We start from the raw sequence: 20,517 nt of genomic DNA, 5'->3' as shown, positions 1-20,517 counted from the left end.
AACAAAATATAAATTTTTTTAAATTAACTATTTTTTTTGTTTTCGTTAAATTTTACATATTTTTCATTTTAATTGGCAAATAAATATTTTAAGTATTATTTTGGTTTTTATAAAATTTTTTGTATATAGATTTTAATTTTTTTATAGGCACTGGCAATTTTTTTTATAATTGGTTCTTGTAATGATCTTAAATAAATAAATTTTTTAACATTTTATTTAATTATTTTATTTTGTCATATTTGTGTGAATTATAACAAAATGATTCAACAAAATATAAAATTTTTTAAATTAACTATTTTTTTATTTTCGCTAAAGTTTACATATTTTTTATTTTAATTGGCAAATAAATATTTTAAGTATTATATTGGTTTTTATAAATTTTTTTGTGTATAGATTTAAATTTTTTTTGTTAGGCATTGGCACTCTTTTTTTATAATTGGTTCTTGTAATGATCTTAAATAAATAAAATTTTTAACATCAATTATACTCACACTTAATGTTTACTATGAATACATTAATATGCTAATATATAAGGATAAAATAATAATTTTTTTATAAATTTATTTACCTATTAAAATTATGTCACAATACTAAATATATAAAGAAAAAAAAGTAGAATACTAACCAGTTATATTTTTTTCATGTCTACTGTTTTGATCAGATCTATTTCCATAAATTTCTGATAGAATGTAAAAAGAACACATTAACAAAATTATAAAATTGTTCATTGAATTAAGTTTGTACAGTATCAGTGGTAATTAAGAGGTTACTTTATAAGAAACAAATTATACAAAATTAAATTGATTGGAAGTAATAGAATACGTAGAATACCCATTAATATCATAATTATTCAAATTTTGAATAACTAAAAAAAATAGATAATGACCAAAAAATACAAATACATGATAGGCAGTAAAAAGTTACCATTTGAAAAATGATTTAAGTGTAATCATATAATAAATTTATTAAGTGAAGAAATTATCATTTTTTTTATAATGTTATATATATTTATTAAAAATATTTAAACCTTTTTTGTGTATTAAATAAAACGTTTAAAAGAATTGTAGAATATTAAAAAAGATATGAAATGTAAAATTCTATTAGATATTAATTGAACCACTATTATTATGAGTATCTGAATAATAGTAATCATATTATTAGAACGACAATAATGTATTTTAAAAGTATATTCGGTAGATAAATTATAGATAAATAGTACTAAGAGTACATTAACATAGAGATATTGTAGAAATAATTCAAATTAAATGATAAATTAAATTGTAGAAAAAAGATTAAAAAATATATACCAGAATTATCTACTACATTTTTTTGTTACAGAGTCAGAAAATTTAATAACAAATATATTATTAAACATTGAACATATATATTTTTCTTATAATAATACAGTTATAAAAATTTTATTTCTGTATAATATTATATTAAAAAATTATTAAATAAAGATTATAATTCTGTACAGACAATACAATAATATCTATAATAATATTATTTAGGCCAATAATAAAAGATTTATTGAATCAAAATTTAATAAAAAATAAATTATTATTAATTAAATAAATATAAATATATAGGATTCCTACCCATATTTGGACCGTTCGGTATATTATTTGAACCAGCTCTACTGTTATTGTGAGTATCTGTATATGTAGAAAATTTATTATTAAGATGAAAATAATGTAATTTGATAATTTAAGGGTACACTCAAGAAATAAATTATACATAATTGGTACTAAGAGTCTCGTAACATAGATATATCGTAAAAAATAATTCATATTAAATGATAAATTAACAACATAAATTTATTAATGGGAAGTATAAGGTAGAGTACCTGAGTATTGTTGAGCTGGTATATTTGTGATATCTTGTAATGGTGTTGTCATGTTAGTTGGTCCTCTTGATGTATCTATTATAGATGAAAATGAAGTTGTAAAAATTCTGTAACTGATCTGTACTAATGGAGTACTATGCAGTAACGTGATGTGAGAGAAATTAACGGGAGAAACTGGTATCCTATTAATGAAATAATTATAGAAGTTATATTGAGGTGAACGTGAATGAAAATGAAGTAGTGGGAATTCTGTAACTGGGAGTAAGTTATTAGGAAGGATAAAAATGGAAAAAAAATTTGGACACCAAAATAGATTTTCTCATTATATATATATATATATATATATATATATATATATATATATATATATATAATACTTGAAAGAATATAATATTCGAGGAGCCTTGAAGGCTGGTTAAAGCAAAGTCGTGAAAATAAAAGCGCAACGCTCCAAATAACGTTTACTTACGTACGAAGAAAGCATAGATACATACATACATACATATATATATATATATATATATATATATATATAAAACAAGAGTGGAGAGTCAAGGATACAAAATATTTAAGATCCGAACTCAACCTACGAAGCTAAGGCTAGTCGGAGAATATTTACATACAGACATATAATCCCAAGTTTAAAAAACTCAAAATAAACCCCAGTTCTCCATCAAAAGCCTCTATGAGGTATAGCAACAAAACATAATGTGGGAGAAGTCTATAGAGATATATACATATACATAAAACACCCCAAAAAGTAATATCCCACTCCGTCGCGATAGGAACTCCAGACGCCTAACGAGGTGCTCTCGACCTGCATCTGAAAAACACAAATATTCGTATGGAATGAGAACTAGGGGTTCTCAGCATAGTAAAGGTGTCACACACATAAGATATAAGGTCCCAGGAAAGCCAGAGGCAATCCTAGAACTCCGACACTCAGATTTAAATCTTAAAGTTTATAAATTGAAGACCCTAAGTAGGGTAGGTTATCTAAGGTTCTAAATATTAATTAATCTCTAACTAAAAACCCTAACCTCCTCACCCTCCTCCAATCCTCCAAACTCTGGTGGAACTTCAAAGACAAACAAAGCAGGCAAAGGCATACACAAATAGAGTATAGTTATTACAAGTAGCAAGTATGGCAAATAGCATATTGATTCACAAAGACAAACCTAATTAAATGCACAAACAAACAAAACAAACATATGCATATAATGCATGCCTGCCGTATGGTTGATGAGTCTCATCTGCCGATTATAAAGCCAACCCAACATGTCCGGTTGCTAAACCCTGGACAGTCCCCTGTGCGCACATCCCCAAGAATCTATGCATAGCTTCTTCTCAATCATAATCAAATACTGCTCATTGGGAGAATTTCCGGGGCGTTAAAGTGCCCAACCATATCTTGCAACATAGGGTCAACAGAGTATCGAGTCTCGACCTAGAGCACATGGTGGCAAGCCACTGCATCTTACCCAGGGAAACTCATATCTCAGATAAAAGAACTGCATAAGCTACAATATCATTCATATTCATTCATTATGGCCATATTCATCATATATATATCACATTTTTTCACTTCTCATTCATAATTCGTCATATCTCAATATTTGTTTACTTCCAAGTTGCCTCCCCTACCTAGTTCAACACCCTCCACTATCATTACAACTCAATTCTAGGGTCTTAGAAAGTAAAAATATAGGTTTAGAGGTTCAAAATCATGTTTAAAACACAAAACTCAATTTGCTGAAAAATAGGGTCCCACGTACATGAATCATGTCCCGTGTACGCGGAAGTATGCTTTTTCCTAACTCGCGTACGTGACTATTTATCACGTACGCAACTTTTGCTCACATACGCAAGTCTCCTTGGCCCGAATAGTTTGCTCGCATCGCGTGCATGTGCTCGCGTACGCGGCATACAAATTTTCACCAGGGACACCAAACCCGAATGGAATCCCCGCGCTGCGTGTGTGTCTCGCGTACGCGAGTTCTGCAAGATAGCTAAAAATTGGTTAAGTGCTACAGAATTCACCTTTACACACCAAACTTTTGACATGCATAATTTTTTTGTTAGAAATCATTTTTAATCCGTTCTTCAAACGGCGTAAACTTCATGGATCCAATTTTTGTATATAACAAGTTTGAGAAAAATCGAGGGTCTAGAGGCCAAGTTATGGCTCGCCAAAGTTCGGCCAAAAACCAACTTTTCATTCAAAGCCATAAACCTCCATTTCTACAACTTCCTAACTCATTTCCAAAAATTCCAAGTTTCACAAAATTACCAAACCAACTAATTCATGTCCCAAAACATACCTAATCAAATTTCTCATTTATTTCATAATCCATCATTACCCAAACTCATCAAATTCAACCCCAACAGTTGACACATAAAACAAGATCATATTCAATAGTCATTGTATCATGATTACTTATTCAAATCATCATTTCATCAGCCATTATTCCCAAGTATCAGCCACAATCACATTCTCAAATTAATTCAACATTTCTCATCAAGTCTACTAAACATTCAACATAATCATACGTTCCAACCTATCCTATGGTTATCTAGCCTAAGTTTTCACAAGACATTATATATTACATATGAGAAACCAAAACCATACCTTGGTCGATTTCTCTCCTAAGCCAAAAACAGCTCAAATATGCAAGACCATAAGTCTCCACCACCAAAATTCAACAACCAAGACTCAATCCATGCTTTCAATCACCTCGATTATGTTCCACAATCACATATTCACTAGCTAATATACATTATCACATACATATACACAAACTTAATACTTAACCACAATTAATCAAGAAAGTCTTGAGGGTTTGAGAATCCTCACCTTATCGATGGAAAATTGAGTCAAAACCCGGCAAGCCCACTAAGTTAGCTTGATCCTAAACATCAAAACCAACAAAATCTCAACACCTAGTTCATAGGATTTTTGAAGTTGGGAGAGGAGAGAATCGAAATTGAGAAGTGACTTCCTCACCTAATTAGGTACTTGGCTTTGTAGAGCTCGACGCTGCGCTCACATGGCCACAAACGGTGCGTCAATCGGAGCTTAGAGTAGCAAGATATATGGATTTAAATTGGAAACAAGGGTTTGGAACTTTTCTTTCCTTCCCTTATGTTTTTCAACGTGAAACAGCAATGAAGGAAGAAGAAATGAGCTGAGCTCATATGGTTAAGTGAATTGGTTTGGCCATTGGACCCAGTTCAACTGGTTCGGCCCAATCTTAGGCCAAATTCCTTAAAATTAGTGTCAAAATTCATGTTTTAATTAATTCTTCCTCATTAAATTTTAAATTCTATTTTCTAATTTTTTATTATTAATAATTAATTTATTGGCTAATTATTCGTTAATTACACTGGGTTTACACTTATAGTGGTTATAACCAAATACCAATGTATCCAGTTGATGAAGATAAAACTACTTTCATTACCCTAGAAGGGATATATTGTTATACAGTAATACCGTTTGGTTTGAAAAATACACGGGCCACTTATCAAAGATTGATGACCAAAGTGTTTAAGAAGCAGATCGGAAGGAATATGGAGGTCCACATTGATGACATATTGATAAAGACAAAGGAAGATTCCAATTTGATCACTAATTTGCAAGAAATCTTTGATTGCCTTTGACTTCACCAGATGAGGCTAACCCAATAAAATGCGCTTTCAGATTTTGGTGACTCAATAGAGTATTAAAGCTAATCCTAAAAAATGCTAGGCTATATTAGATATGTCGAGTCCTCAGAACCTCAAAGATGTTCAGAGGCTCACAGGTTGATTAGCCACTTTGTCAAGAATTTTGGGAGCTTCTACCGAAAAGGCGCATCCATTTTTTAATTTAATGAGAAAATGTGTGGATTTCATATGGATAGGGGAATGTAAAATAGCTTTTCACCATTTTAAAAACTTGTTATTGTCTTTTCCTATCCTAGCGAAACCAGTACCTAGAAAACTCCTACATCTTTATTTATCAGTAACTGAGGAAGCTGTCGCTTCTGCTTTGGTTTTAAAGGATGAAAGTAAACATCAACAACCTATCTATTTCAGTAGTAAAGTCCTTCAAAGACATAAAATTAAATATTCAAAGTTAGAAATATTAGCTTTTCATTACTTACATCGGCACATTCGGTACGTCAATACTTTCAAAGCTATTTAAACATTATGTGAATCAACCAACTGATTAAAAATATATTACAAAATTCATACTTGGCAGGTTGGATGGTAAGCTGGTTGATTGAATTGTCTTAGTTTGGCATTCATTATAAACCTCGCTCTGATACAGAAAGTGCTCTCAGAGCCTTCTGTTAGTATGTTCAACGTGATGATTTCCCATTCTAGTATTTCTAACACTTGGATAGATCCAATTTACATGTATTTAAAACACGGAGTTTCGCCTAACGACCCAAAGGATGCCAAAAAGTTACCATTAAAGCAACCAAATATACCATTAATGGGAAACTATATAAAAAAGGGGTGTTACAATCATAGCTTAAATATTTAAAACCTTAACAATCAATGTATGTGTTGCAAGAAATTCACGAGGGATGTTGTGGACACCACTTAGGCGAGAAGGCGTTAGCCTAGAAAGTCATCAAAGCAGGATACTATTTGCCTATTATCATCAAAGATGCAATGGAGTAGGGGAAGAAGTGTCAAAAATGCTAACTCCATGGTAACCTTTATCAAGAACCTCTTCATGAACTCGTCACTATCATTCTGTTTACAAAAATTCCTTGTAAAATAACTTTTTAATCAAAACTTATCACTAATCCAGTCAATCATGGCCTACGGCCCAAACATAACCAATCTCGGCCTCTGGCCCAAATCAAAATAATTCACCGTCAAAACACAGTCTCAACAGAATCAATCACAAACACAAACAAATCCAAGGCCAACACACTTACAGAACAGTTACAGCGAGTATCACAGTTACCAATTAAACAAAATTATCAAATAAGCAAACTAAAACACTTAACCACACCCAAACAAAGCACACAAATACAATATGATGCATGCCTATCCCTAACGCAGGTAATGAGCTCATTTGTCGGTTTCGACCCGCACCCGACGCAATCTGACTTGCAAGTCAGATAAGGCATTCCAGCGGCATAACCTCTGCAAGGTTCCAAACCTTTGCAGGCGCTGATTCTCTAGCTGAAGTATGCCGAACATGACCTTTGCAAGTACTTATAGGTGTTGATTCTCCAGCTGAAGCATGTGCCCCTTTCTCCTGGAAGCCACTACATATACACAGGCATCCCCGCGTAACTATTCACACATAAAGTCCACGGCTTAACATTTTCACATCAGCACCTTAACTATTTACTTTTCGTCACCCTCTTGTGACCTTTTAAATCACACGTGCCGTGTTCTCGTTTCCTCTTCTTTCTTCTTCTTAACAAACCGAAGTCGAATCAGATTTATTAATCAACAACCTTGGCAAAGACTCAAGACTCTAGAGAAAATAACCTGCCTCATTTCTTAAATTCTTTAAAAATTTTCGGAATCATAGTTACTTAAATTGAAATCAATTAAAACGAAGATTAAAAATCAACATCAAGGCATGTAAGCCAAAAGTCCCAAACCACTTTCAAAACCAAAGTTATTTAAGCCCCAAAACCAATTTCATTTGATTCTTAAGTTGAAAACCTTTCCAAGGCTCAGAATTGTTTAGTCTTGCTAAGTCTGCTAAGTCAAAGATTTAAAGAATACTTCAAAAGAAAAACAAATTTGATTAATCAAAGTTTAATTTCTTTTAAAATCCACTAAAACTCCTCCAAAAGTACTTCTTTAATCAAACTTTAAAACATAAGTTCTTTCATATTTAAATCAATCTTAAAACATAAACTTTCCTTAAACGGATTAAACTCAAAACAACTATTCCTTAATAATTCAAGAACCAAATAATAGAATCTTTCAAATTCATTTCTTTTCTAAATCACATTTTAAAAACAGAATCTTAAATTTCATAAAAATTCGGTAGCATCTCCCCTAAAACTTGGACATTGCCACCCTTCTCGGGTCCCGTCCAAACCATTTTTTCAAATCCTTTTCAATAGGTTCAAAACCAAATCATTTTCCAAATAAATATAAAATTCAAATTTCTAACTATCAATTCATTTGCAATGTCAAATTAAATCACAAACCAAGAAAATCATTTTACATAGTATTTAATCAAACCAACTTTCCAACTCAATAATCTGAAACAGTCATAGTCCATTCATCGTCATAATAACTTTAATCCAAGTACAAAACTCGACTAAACATCTATAATCAATCAATAAACCATTCAAACTAGCATTTACATTCATTCAAGGCAACTTAGTTCAACTCAAAAAATTTACGAAATCATAGAAATATATTTTTCATATTAAAATCAATTTAAAACAATTCTTGATATTAAATTGAGTTTAAGAAATCTCCCCTACCTCGATCGCGACTCAACTACGCGACAAAACTCTTTTTCTTCCCAGCCCGCAGCAACGGCAGCTTCAATCGCAACTCGCACTAACCAGAACTCGACCCTACATTACCAAAACCTTAGAATCTCTAACTAAACACAATAGAATACTGGTTTCCAAAGGTTCCAAAACGTAAACGCTTACCGTAACAAAGGTGAAATGACTAAACCAAACTGCAGAAGCTTCGGCGGTGGTTCCGGCGGCCACAGAACCGTTCCCGGTGGCCAGAATCTCGGTGACACAGCCCTCTCCTCCTCTAGCAGTGACTCCCACAATAGCAACCCCCAAAATCCAACCACTGAACCAATCTCACCAAATCCCAAAGCTTGATTTTGGAAAACGTCAATCTAAGAACCTTTATCCTCAAGCCCTAATGATACCATGCAACTCACCGGTGACCGTGACAACGGCAGAGACGAAGCAAGGCAACGAACTCAGAGACAGCGGCGCAATGAAGCTGGCAGTGCAAGGCGTGATGGCAACCATGGGCTTCTTCTCAACGAGCACAAATGACAGCGATGGTAGCCTCTCTCCTTCTCGGCGCTGCTCTCTGCCTTGGGTTTTGGTAGGCGCAATGATGATGACAACTAGGCAGCAGGTTGGACGGCGACAGCGGCAAGCTCCATGAACAGCGACGACTCAAGTTTGATAGAAGGCAGAATGGTGACGACGCATGAAGCCAGCCCTCTAACTCACGCGAGCTTCCTCAGCGATGGTCTTGGCGGTGGTGACGCTCCCCACGACGGCTCGCTCCCTCTCTCTCTCTCTGGGGATGGTGGTGCGGCAGCAGGACACAGCATGGTCCCTTCCTCCCTACCCGATCTCCCTTTCTTTCTCCTTTTCAGTCTTTCTTTGTTTATTTTTGTGTACGTGTGATACAGCTGAGAGGGGAAAAAGGGGTGGGATAGTGGTGGGTGGGCAGCTAGGTTTAGGTAGTTAGGATTAGAGTTGTGTTTTGGGAATTTAGGGTTTTAATTTGGGAATTAGGATTTTGTGTATGAAATTTGAAATTTTAGATAATAATTAAAATTTAGTAGAATATTAATTAAAATCAAATTTAATCCCATGATAATATCTATAAGAATACTATTTAATTATCAACTTAAAATTTATTTTTAAATAAATACTCTAATTCAATAATTAGAGATAATCAAATTAATTTTTTGTAAAATCATAAAATAAAGTTCAAAATCTAATTATTCAAATTAGACCATATATCTAAAACCCTCATTATTTTTCAATTACTCAAGTTTTCAAATCAATAATAAGAAAATATCCAATCAATATAAAAATTTTTGAAATTAATATCCTCAATAAATAAAATAAATCATAATTAATTTATTATTTAGTTTCTAAAAATTAGGAGTCTTAAATCCTATCCCACTTATAAAAATTTTCATCCTCAAAAATTAATATAACATACAAAACATTATAAAGTCTCAAGTCTTTATTTTTAAATATTTTATGAAAAAAAAAACAAAAATCTCAACACATAGACACGTATATACATTTTCCAATTCCAAGATGTTCTTATGGCATAAAACATTTATAAGGAAAAAGTATATAACAAATTAGAAGATTCAAGAGAGGCTTAATGCAAAAAGGTTACAAGGCAGGTTGGTATTAAAACGACGGATATATGGTTCGCACACTGAACTCGTACCAACTTCAGAGCTTTAACTTCTCAAACTTTAACTTTGAATGTTTCCCAAACCCCAAAATATGTGTTACCTACAAGTTTTATTTCGCCTACGATAACCCGTTAATACTCTCACATACATAAACCATCAGTATTAAGCTGGCCAAACTTAATACCGTGATGTATGAAATGGTAAATGTAAACCCCGCTAAAATTAGTAAATAATTAGTCAATAAATTGAATTTTAACAAGAAAAATTAGAAATGAAAATCTTATATTAAAATAGGATAGAACTCTTTAAAACAAGAATTTTGACATTAATTTCGAAGAATTCGGCCCAAGATTGGCCCGGACGGGCCGAACCGGTCAAATTGGACCCGAACTGGGCCCGTGGGCTCAACCGGACCCATCCCTTAAAGAAGACACAGCTTCCCTTTCCCTTCTCTTTTCATCCACGCTGCCATAGTTGGAAGGCGAAGAGGAGAGCTTCCAAAACCCTAACCTCCACCACAAACCACCATAACTCCTTTATCCGAGCTCCAATCGCCGCACCGCTTGCGGCCACGCGTCCACCGCGTCGAGCTCTACAATTCTATCGGATAAATTTTATAGGTAAGCCTCAATCTCACTCTAGCCTCTCTATCCCTTAATTTTCAAAAATTAAAGAGAACCCATGTTGAAATTTTGCTTGATTTGGTACTCTAGGTTTAATTTAGCTTGTAGAGCTTAACAGATTTAGTTCGTTTAGTCTGTGGGCACGGTGAGAGTCCAAAATCCTAGCTATTTTCTATTTTGATTATGTTGGATATCGAGTTGTTAGGTATATGTATGTATATATGTATGTGTTAGGTATGAATGCATGATAAGGAATCCTTGGAATCATCGGAAGCTTGATGAAGAGTGGTGCTAAGGCTTTGTTGAATTCGGACTAGTAGAGATGTGTGTGTCTTTGGTGTCTTGCATTGTTCAATACGTGAAAAGCGGCTAAGGTATGGTTTTGGTTTCATGTATTTAATATCTAATATTCTGTGAAAACTTAGGTTAGATGATCTTAGGATAGGTTAGGACGTATGAATGCATTTAAAGCTTAGCAACCTTGAAAAGAATCATGTGCTGGTTTGGTGTGTGTTGAAAGAATGGTAAGTAGTGGACTGACGGTGATGTGTATTTACATGTATATTAAATATGAACTTGTTGAAATTGTTGCTATATTTGAGAGAATGATGCATGATAATGTTTGGTTGAGATATGCTAGGCTTGGAAGAACTATTGTGGTAATGTTATGTTGGTTTTGGTATGTAGTGTATCAGGTTTAAGCTGGATTCTTGAGAAAATTGAGGTTTTGGAAATTGGTGAAAAATTGGTTTTTGGCCGAACTTCGGTGAGCCATAACTTGGCTTTCGGCCCTCCAAATGATTTCAAACTTGTTTCGTATGAAAATTGGGTCTATGAAGTTTATGCTGTATGAAGAACGGATGAAAAATGTTTTAAAACAAAAAATTATGCACATGTATGCGTACACATACTCTATTTGACGTATAGGGTGGATTCAGGTTGGTGCCTATGCGTACGCATACACGTGCATGCGTACACATAGCACCTGAAAAATGGCTTTTTGCGTACGCATTTAGGAGCCATACGCATGCGTTCAATTTTGCCCAGGGAACATGCGTACGGGGACAGGTGCACGCGTACGCATCTTGGGCCGAAAAGGGACCTATGCGCACGCATTCAAGATGTATGCGTACATATACCCCTGTGATGAATCCATATTTGATGATATATTTTAGTTTGATTTGAGTGAATTTCATCACAAACCCACATTTATTCATTCAAATAGCATACTTTTGTATTTTTTCTCTAGATTGTGCCTAAATGTGAAAACATGCATTTTTTGCTTAAATTAGTGATTTTAATTCCACTTTTATGCCATTCGATGCCATGACATGTTTATTGAGTGATTTTAGGTCCTAGAGGCAAGTTTGGCAAGGAAAAAAGTGGAAGAAAGCATGTACAAAGGGAGAACACACGAAGAAAACAAAGGAGAAGCACAAAGGCATGTGTGCGTATGCACAACTCCCTATGCGTACGCACAAGAGGAAATTCCAGCATGTGTGCGTACGCATACATCTGTGCATATGCACAGGTACCAGTGCGTGACTTCATTTAAAAGTCATGTTGCTCGCAATTTTTGGGGCTCTTTTGGCCCATTTCTGATGGCTTGGAGTCTGAAATCAAATGCTATATGAAGGGGGCAACATCTCATACAAAGACATTAGGTAGATTAGCTTAGGGAGCACATTTTAGATTAGGAAAAATACATAGTAGGAGTAGGAGTAGTGTATATTAGGAAATTCTCTCTTAGGAGCATTTTATACTTCAAGTTTTGACTTGGGATTATAGCAATTTCATTGTAAGTATTTCTTTAATTTCTCTTTTATTTACACTACTTATTCTACACTTTCTTACGTTTTACTTCCTTTGTCAATATATACATAATTTTGCAATTTTGATTTCTAGTTAATGAATTTGATGCTTGATGATCTTTATATGTTTATTGAGTTGCTTTTGTTGATTTTAACCAGTTGGTTTTTCATAGTTTTTATCATTTTCCCAATTTTACCATGTTTTATGATTATGCCCTCTATGTGTTTGATGAAATGGCATTTTTGAGCATGGGATAAATTTCCACCCCTTGGCTTGGGGAAATGAGTGTATGGATTACTAGAGTCATAATGTCCAACATTTAGTGATAATTCTTGGGTTTTTAGTTGTTATTGTTTCCACTAACACTAGCTTCTTACTAAGGTAATTAGTAAGTTAGTTAGGATTTGTGGATTAATAACAATTATGCTCACTTGACCTATCCTTCGATGTTAAGGGTTGACTTAGTGAGATTAATCCATCATAATTATCATAGTTGTGGTTATGGCAAGGAAGGGATTCCATAACTCATCCCAAGTCAAGGTTCCATTTATGTTTTGAACCACTTTTCCATCACTTTACAGCATTACTTGTCCATATTACATACATAGTTCTTTTATTCCTTCATTAGTTTATTAATTACAATTTTGTCTTGTTCTTTTATCTCTTTATTGTTTGCTTTCATCATTGAAAATCCCCTTTGCTTCTCACAACCAATCTTAAGCACTCATTGGCATTAGTTCCTAGGGAAGACGACCTGAGGTTTCATTACTCTCGGTTGATTTGAATTAGAAATATTAAACTTTGATTGGGAGGAACCATTTCCGGTTTGGACTATGCTACCGACGAAGTGATTCGTGTTTTGCTAAAATTTTCGGACCGGCACGATTCTCTACTCATCAAGTTTTTGGCGCCGTTGCCGGGGAACTAGCGCCATGAGTGTTAAATTTTGGTTGTTGTTAATATGTCAATAGTTTGAATAGATACTTTTTGGTTGTTTGTTTGCTTTTGTTGGTAATTAGGATTTTATTTATTTTGTTAATTGATGTCTTTGGTTTTTATTTTCTATTTTTTCTATGAGTTATCACACTTTTGGTTTGGAGTTTAGTTGTGATCATTTTGTAGGGTTTGATAACTTCAATTTTGGATTGCATCATGGGATTGGAGCATCAATTTTGGAAGGAGCAACCTCCTCTATACTACAACGAGCCAAACCTTCCCCAATATGCACACCCAAATCAAGGATATGATGGGTTTCACAATGATTATATACCTTCACCACCATATGCCTATAACCCTTGCCCTCAACATAACCCTCAATTACCACATTTTCAAACACCATGTCAATACCAACAACCACATTCTTACATACCATCTCAAGATAGCTACCAACATGAGTCACCTCCTACACATACAACCTTCCTCCCAAACAATGAAACCCCTTTTTCACCATAATGTGAAGCTTTTCCACCCTTGGCCCAAGACCATCAAAACCGTCGAGCCTTTCTCCAAGTGCAAGAAGGATTCCGAAATACTCAAGGGCAATTCATAGCCACCATAGCTGAGGTGGTGAACCGCTTAGTCCTCCTACGCTCATCCGATCAAGGCATTCCTCTTGAGGAATGTAAAGGATCTACTAAAGCTTATGGCGAAGAGGAGAGCATAGAGCTACAAGGGAAAGAAGAAGGGTTAGAGCATGAAGTGAAATAAGAGGGAGAAAGTGGAGTATGTGAACTGGAGGAGAGAAAGGGAGAATTGGGGGAGCTTGATCAAGATGAGGATTCCATCATTAATGATTTTTTGTCCTCCTTGATCAATCCCCTTAATGAGCCTAATGAGCCTCTTCCCATTGAGTTTGAGAAAGACTTGGAGGTAGACTTCTCACAACCTCCTTGTTATAATGTGAGTGAGGGGGAAAAGGAGGAAGAGGTTGGTGAGGAAGGAATTGAAAACCAAGAGCACATTGAGTGGATGAAAATTTCATCTATGAACTTCATTTTCCTCCACCAATATGCTATCTTGGAGACGGACTACTAACTCAAGGTATTTCTTGGGTTGGCGCATGGTGGAGAAAGGAGTGTTGGTAGCCAAAGGACTCCAAGGATCAGCAAGAAGGTTAATTCAAGAATTAGAGTTCAAGTGGGATGTCAAGCACAATTAGGTAATTTTCAGAGAGTGTTGGGGTGCTACAAGGGTCATATGAGAGCTTTTCCATCCGGCTTGGAGCATAGTGATCAACAAGAGGGAAAACGGGAAACTAGGACATGGGATCCTGGAGGACCTATGAAGTGCAAGCTTGGATGGAGATTTAAGGAGGAGTGGAAATACAAGCCACCCTAGCAAGAGTCTCCTCAACAAGTCCAACTTAAGGACTATAAACCAAAGTGCTAGGTGGGAGACATCTGGTGCACGAAATTGTGATCATCAATGGCGCCAACAACTTGGTATGCACAATTGTAATCTCAACTCTTTATCACAACTTCGCACAACTAACCAGCAAGTGCACTGGGTCGTCCAAGTAATAAACCTTACGTTAGTAAGGGTCGATCCCACGGAGATTGTCGGCCTGAAGCAAGCTATGGTCACCTTGTAAATCTCAGTCAGGCGGATTCAATTGGTTATGGTAAATTGATAATTAAAATATAATTAAAATATAAACTAGGATAGAGATACTTATGTAATTCATTGGTGAAAATTTCAGATAAGCGTATAGAGATGCTTTCGTTCCTCCTGAACCTCTGCTTTCCTGCTGTCTTCATCCAATCATTCCTACTCCTTTCCATGGCAAGCTGTATGTAGGGCATCACCGTTGTCAATGGCTACATCCCATCCTCTCTGTGAAAATAGTCCAATGTGTTGTCACTGCATGGCTAATCATCTGTCGGTTCTCGATCATACTAGAATCGGATTTACTATCCTTTTGCGTCTATCACTACGCCCAGCACTCGCGAGTTTGAAGCTCGTCACAGCCATCCCTTCCCAGATCCTACTCGGAATACCACAGACAAGGTTTAGACTTTCCGGATCTCAAGAATGGCCGTCCATAGGTTCTAACTTATACCACGAAGATTCTAATATCTCGGACTCGGTCCTCTGTATTAGATATCTAAGAGATACTCATTCTGGCTTGTTTGCATGTAGAACGGAAGTGTTTGTCAGGCACGCGTTCATAGGTGAGAATGATGATGAGCGTCACATAATCATCACATTCATCATGTTCTTGTGTGAGAATGGATATCTTAGAATAGGAATAAGCTTGAATTGAATAGAAAAACAGTAGTACTTTGCATTAATCTGTGAGGAACAGCAGAGCTCCACACCTTAATCTATGGTGTGTAGAAACTCTACCGTTGAAAATACATAAGTGATAAGGTCCAAGCATGGCCGAATGGCCAGCCCCCTAAACATAATCAAAGGATCGAAAGATAATCCAAAAATATCCAAGATGTAAAGACAATAGTAAAAAGTTCTATTTATACTAAACTAGTTACTAGGGTTTACAGAAATAAGTAAATGATGCAGAAATCCACTTCTGGGACCCACTTGGTGTGTGCTTGGGCTGAGCATTGAAGCTTTCACGTGGAGAGGTCTTTCTTGGAGTTGAACGCCAGTTTGTAACCTGTTTCTGGCATTTAACTCCACTTTGCAACCTGTTTCTGGCGTTTGACTCTAGAATGCAGCATGGAACTGGCGTTCAACGCCAGTTTGCATCATCTAAACTCGGGCAAAGTATGAACTATTATATATTGCTGGAAAGCCCAAGATGTCTACTTTCCAACGCAATTGAGAGCGCACCATTTGGTATTCTGTAGCTCCAGAAAATCTACTTTGAGTGCAGGGAGGTTAGAATCCAACAGCATCTGCTGTCCTTCTTCAACCTCTGAATCTGATTTTTGCTCAAGTCCCTCAATTTCAGCCAGAAAATACCTGAAATCATAGAAAAACACACAAACTCATAGTAAAGTCCAGAAATGTGATTTTTATTTAAAAACTAATAAAAATATACTAAAAACTAACTAAATCATACTAAAAACTATGTAAAAATAATGCCAAAAAGCGTATAAATTATCCGCTCATCACAACACCAAACTTAAATTGTTGCTTGTCCCCAAGCAACTAAAAATCAAATAGGATAAAAAAAAGAGAATATACTATAAATTCCAAAATATCAATGAAATTTATCTCCAATCAGATGAGCGGGACTTGTAGCTTTTTGCCTCTTGAATAGTTTTGGCATCTCACTTTATCCATTGAAGTTCAGAATGATTGCCATCTATAGGAACTTAGGATTCAGATAGTGTTATTGATTCTCCTAGTTCAGTATGTTGATTCTTGAACACAGCTACTTTATGAGTCTTGGCCGTGGTCCTAAGCACTTTGTTTTCTAGTATTACCACTGGATACATAAATGCCATTGACACATAACTGGTTGAACCTTTTCAGATTGTGACTCAGCCTTGCTAAAGTCCCCAATTAGAGGTGTCCAGGATTCTTAAGCACACTCTTTTTTTGCTTTGGATCTTGAATTTAACCGCTCAGTCTCAAGTTTTCACTTGACACCTTCACGCCACAAGCACATGGTTAGGGACAGCTTGGTTCAGCCGCTTAGGCCAGGATTTTATTCCTTTAGGCCCTCCTATCCACTGATGCTCAAAGCCTTGGATCCTTTTTATTTACCCTTGCCTTTTGGTTTTAAGGGCTATTGGCTTTTTGCTCTTGCCTTTTGGTTTAAGGAGCTTTTGGCTTTTTCTGCTTGCTTTTTCTTTTTCTTTTTCTCTTTTCTTTTGCATTTTTTTTCGCTATTATATTTTTTTTTCTGCAAGCTTTTGTATTCACTGCTTTTTCTTGCTTCAAGAATCATTTTTATGATTTTTCAGCTTATCAAATAACATTTCTCCTTTTCATCATTCTTTCAAGAGCCAACATATTTAACATTCATAAACCACAATATCAAAAGACATATGCACTGTTCAAGCATTCATTCAGAAAACAAAAAGTATTGTCACCACATCAAAATAATTAAACTAGTTTCAAGGATGAATTCGAAACCATGTACTTCTTGTTCTTTTGTTTTTAGAACATTTTTCATTCAAGAGAGGTGATGGATTCATATTCATAACTTTAAGGCATAGACACTTAGACACTAATGATCATATAGTAAAGGCACAAACATAAATAACACATAAGGCTCAAAAACCAAAAAACAGAAAATAAATAGACAAGGAGATTAAGGAATGAGTCCACCTTAGTGAGGGTGGCGTCTTCCTCTTCTTGAAGAACCAATGGTGCTCTTGAGCTCCTCTATGTCTCTTCCTTGCCTTTGTTGCTTCATCCCTAGTGATTTTGGTGCTCCTATCCTTAGTTGCTCCCAATAGTTGTGTGGAGGAAAATGTATCCCCTGAGGCATCTTAGGGATTTCATGGTGAGGAATTTCCTCATGCTCTTGTTGAGGTCCATGATCTCTTGTTTGCTCCATCCTTTTCTTAGTGATGGGGTTGTGAGATGAATCTCTCCATCTCTCATGACTCAGAGGTGGAAGCTTTTGCCTTCCCTTTCCTCTTTCTAGAGGTTTCTCTGGCCTTAGGTGCCATTAATGGTTATGGAAAAACAAAAAGCTATGCTTTTACCACACCAAACTTAAAATGTTTGCTCGTCCCCGAGCAAAAGAAGAAAGAAAGAAGGAGAAGAAGAAGAAAAAGTGGGGATCCTGTGGGGTCCACAGATCAAGTGGGATCAAGGACTTAACATCCCTACTCCAATTAGGCGTGTAAAATGCCCTTGCTGTGCAATCCTGGCGTTTAACGCCAGACTGCTGCCTGTTTCTGGCATTTAACACCAGGTAGATGCTTGGTTCTGGCGTTAAACGCCAGACAGATGCTTGTTTCTGGCGTTTAACGCCAGCATGCCTCTCCTCCAGGGTGTGCTATTTTCAATGCTATTTTTCATTCTGTTTTTGATTTGTCAGTAGTTTTTGTGACTCCACATGATCATCAACCTAATAAAACACGAAATAACAAAAATAAAATAAAATAGATATGATTAAATAACATTGGGTTGCCTCCCAACAAGCGCTTCTTTAATGTTAATAGCTTGACAGTGAGCTCTCATGGAGCCTCACAAATAATCAGAGCAAGGTTGGAACCTCCCAACACCAAACTTAGAGTTTGGTTGTGGCCTCCCAACACCAAACTTAGAGTTTGGTTGTGGCCTCCCAGCACCAAACTTAGAGTTTGACTGTGGGGGCTTTGGTTGACTCTGCAGTGAGAGAAGCTTTTCATGCTTCCTCTCCATGGTTACAAAAGGAGATCCTTGAGTTTTAAACACAAGGTTGTCCTCATTCAGTTGAAGGACTAATTCTCCTCTGTCCACATCAATCACAGCTCTTGCTGTGGCTAGGAAGGGTCTTCCAAGGATGATGGATTCATCCTCATCCTTCCCAGTGTCTAGGATTATGAAATCAGCATTGATGTAAAGGCCTTCAACCTTTACTAACACGTCCTCTACTTGTCCATAAGCCTGTTTTCTTGAGTTGTCTGCCATCTCTAATGAGATTCTAGCAGCTTGCACCTCAAAGATCCCAAGTTTCTCCATTACAGAGAGTGGCATTAAGTTTATTCCTGACCCCAGGTCACACAGAGCCTTCTCAAAGGTCATGGTGCCTATGTTACAGGGAATTAGGAATTTACCAGGATCCTGTCTCTTTTGAGGTAATTTTTGCCTATCCAATGCATCCAGTTCATTAGTGAGCAAGGGAGGATCATTTTCCCAAGTCTCATTACCAAATAATTTGGCATTCAGCTTCATGATTGCACCAAGGTACTTAGCAACTTGCTCTTCAGTAACATCTTCATTCTCTTCAGAAGAAGAATACTCATCAGAGCTCATGAAGGGTAGAAGAAGGTTTAATAGAATCTCTATGGTCTCTAGGTGAGCCTCAGATTCCTTTGGTTCCTCATTGAGGAACTCCTTATTGGTCACTGGACATCCCAGGAGGGCTTCCTCACTGGGATTCACGTCCTCTCCCTCCCTTTTGGGTTCAGCCATGATGGTTAAATCAATGGCCTTGCACTCTCTTTTTGGGTTCTCTTCTGTATTGCTTGGGAGAGTACTAGGAGGGGTTTCAGTGACTCTTTTACTCAGCTGGCCCACTTGTGCCTCCAAATTTCTAATGGAGGACCTTGTTTCATTCATGAAACTTAAAGTGGCCTTAGATAGATCAGAGATTATATTTGCTAAGCTAGATGGATTTTGCTCAGAATTCTCTGTCTGTTGCTGAGTGGATGATGGAAAAGGTTTGCTATTGCTAAACCTGTTTCTTCCACCATTGTTAAAGCCTTGTTGAGGCTTTTGTTGATCCTTCCATGAGAAATTTGGATGATTTCTCCATGAGGGATTATAGATGTTTCCATAGGGTTCACCCATGTAATTCACCTCTGCTATTGCAGGATTCTCAGGATTATAAGCTTCTTCTTCAGAAGATGCCTCTTTAGTACTGTTGGATGATTCCTTCTATCCATTCAGACTCTGAGAGATCATATTGACTTGCTGAGTCAATATTTTATTCTGAGCTAATATGGCATTCAGAGTATCAATTTCAAGAACTCCCTTCCTCTGAGGCATCCCATTACTCACATGATTCCTTTCAGAAGTGTACATGAACTTGTTATTTGCAACCATGTTAATGAGTTCTTGAGCTTCTGCAGGCATTTTCATTAGGTGAATTGATCCACCTGCAGAATGGTCCAATGACATCTTTGATAATTCAGACAGACCATCATAGAATATATCTAGGATAGTCCATTCTGAAAGCATGTCAGAAGGACACTTTTTGGTCAGTTCCTTGTATCTCTCCCAAGCTTCATAGAGGTATTCACCTTCCTTCTGTCTGAAGGTTTGAACATCCACTCTAAGCTTGCTAAGCTTTTGAGGAGGAAAGAACTTGGCAAAGAAAGCCGTGACCAGCTTATCTCAAGAGTTTAGGCTGTCTTTAGGTTGAGAGTCCAACCATATTCTAGCTCTGTCTCTTACAGCAAACGGGAAAAGCATGAGCCTGTAGACCTCGGGATCAACTGATAAACCCATATTTTATGATATATTTTTTTGCTTAATCTGAGTGATTT

General features: G+C 36.0%; 1 non-coding gene across 1 annotated transcript; it reads left to right on the top strand.

The window, feature by feature from the left end:
* The first annotated feature begins 20,203 nt into the window (after nucleotides 1–20,203).
* On the top strand, nucleotides 20,204–20,311 carry LOC148555345 (small nucleolar RNA R71). Its single transcript, XR_015886481.1, has one exon. It is a non-coding gene; the product is annotated as a small nucleolar RNA R71 (small nucleolar RNA).
* Nucleotides 20,312–20,517: the final 206 nt, after the last annotated feature.

The sequence above is a fragment of the Arachis ipaensis genome, chromosome B6 (assembly GCF_059453495.1).
Source record: "Arachis ipaensis isolate K30076 ecotype BB chromosome B6, ASM5945349v1, whole genome shotgun sequence".
NCBI classification, from domain to species: Eukaryota; Viridiplantae; Streptophyta; class Magnoliopsida; order Fabales; family Fabaceae; genus Arachis; species Arachis ipaensis.
Note: the sequence above shows the minus strand (reverse complement) of the source record. Positions and strands in the feature narration are given on the sequence as shown.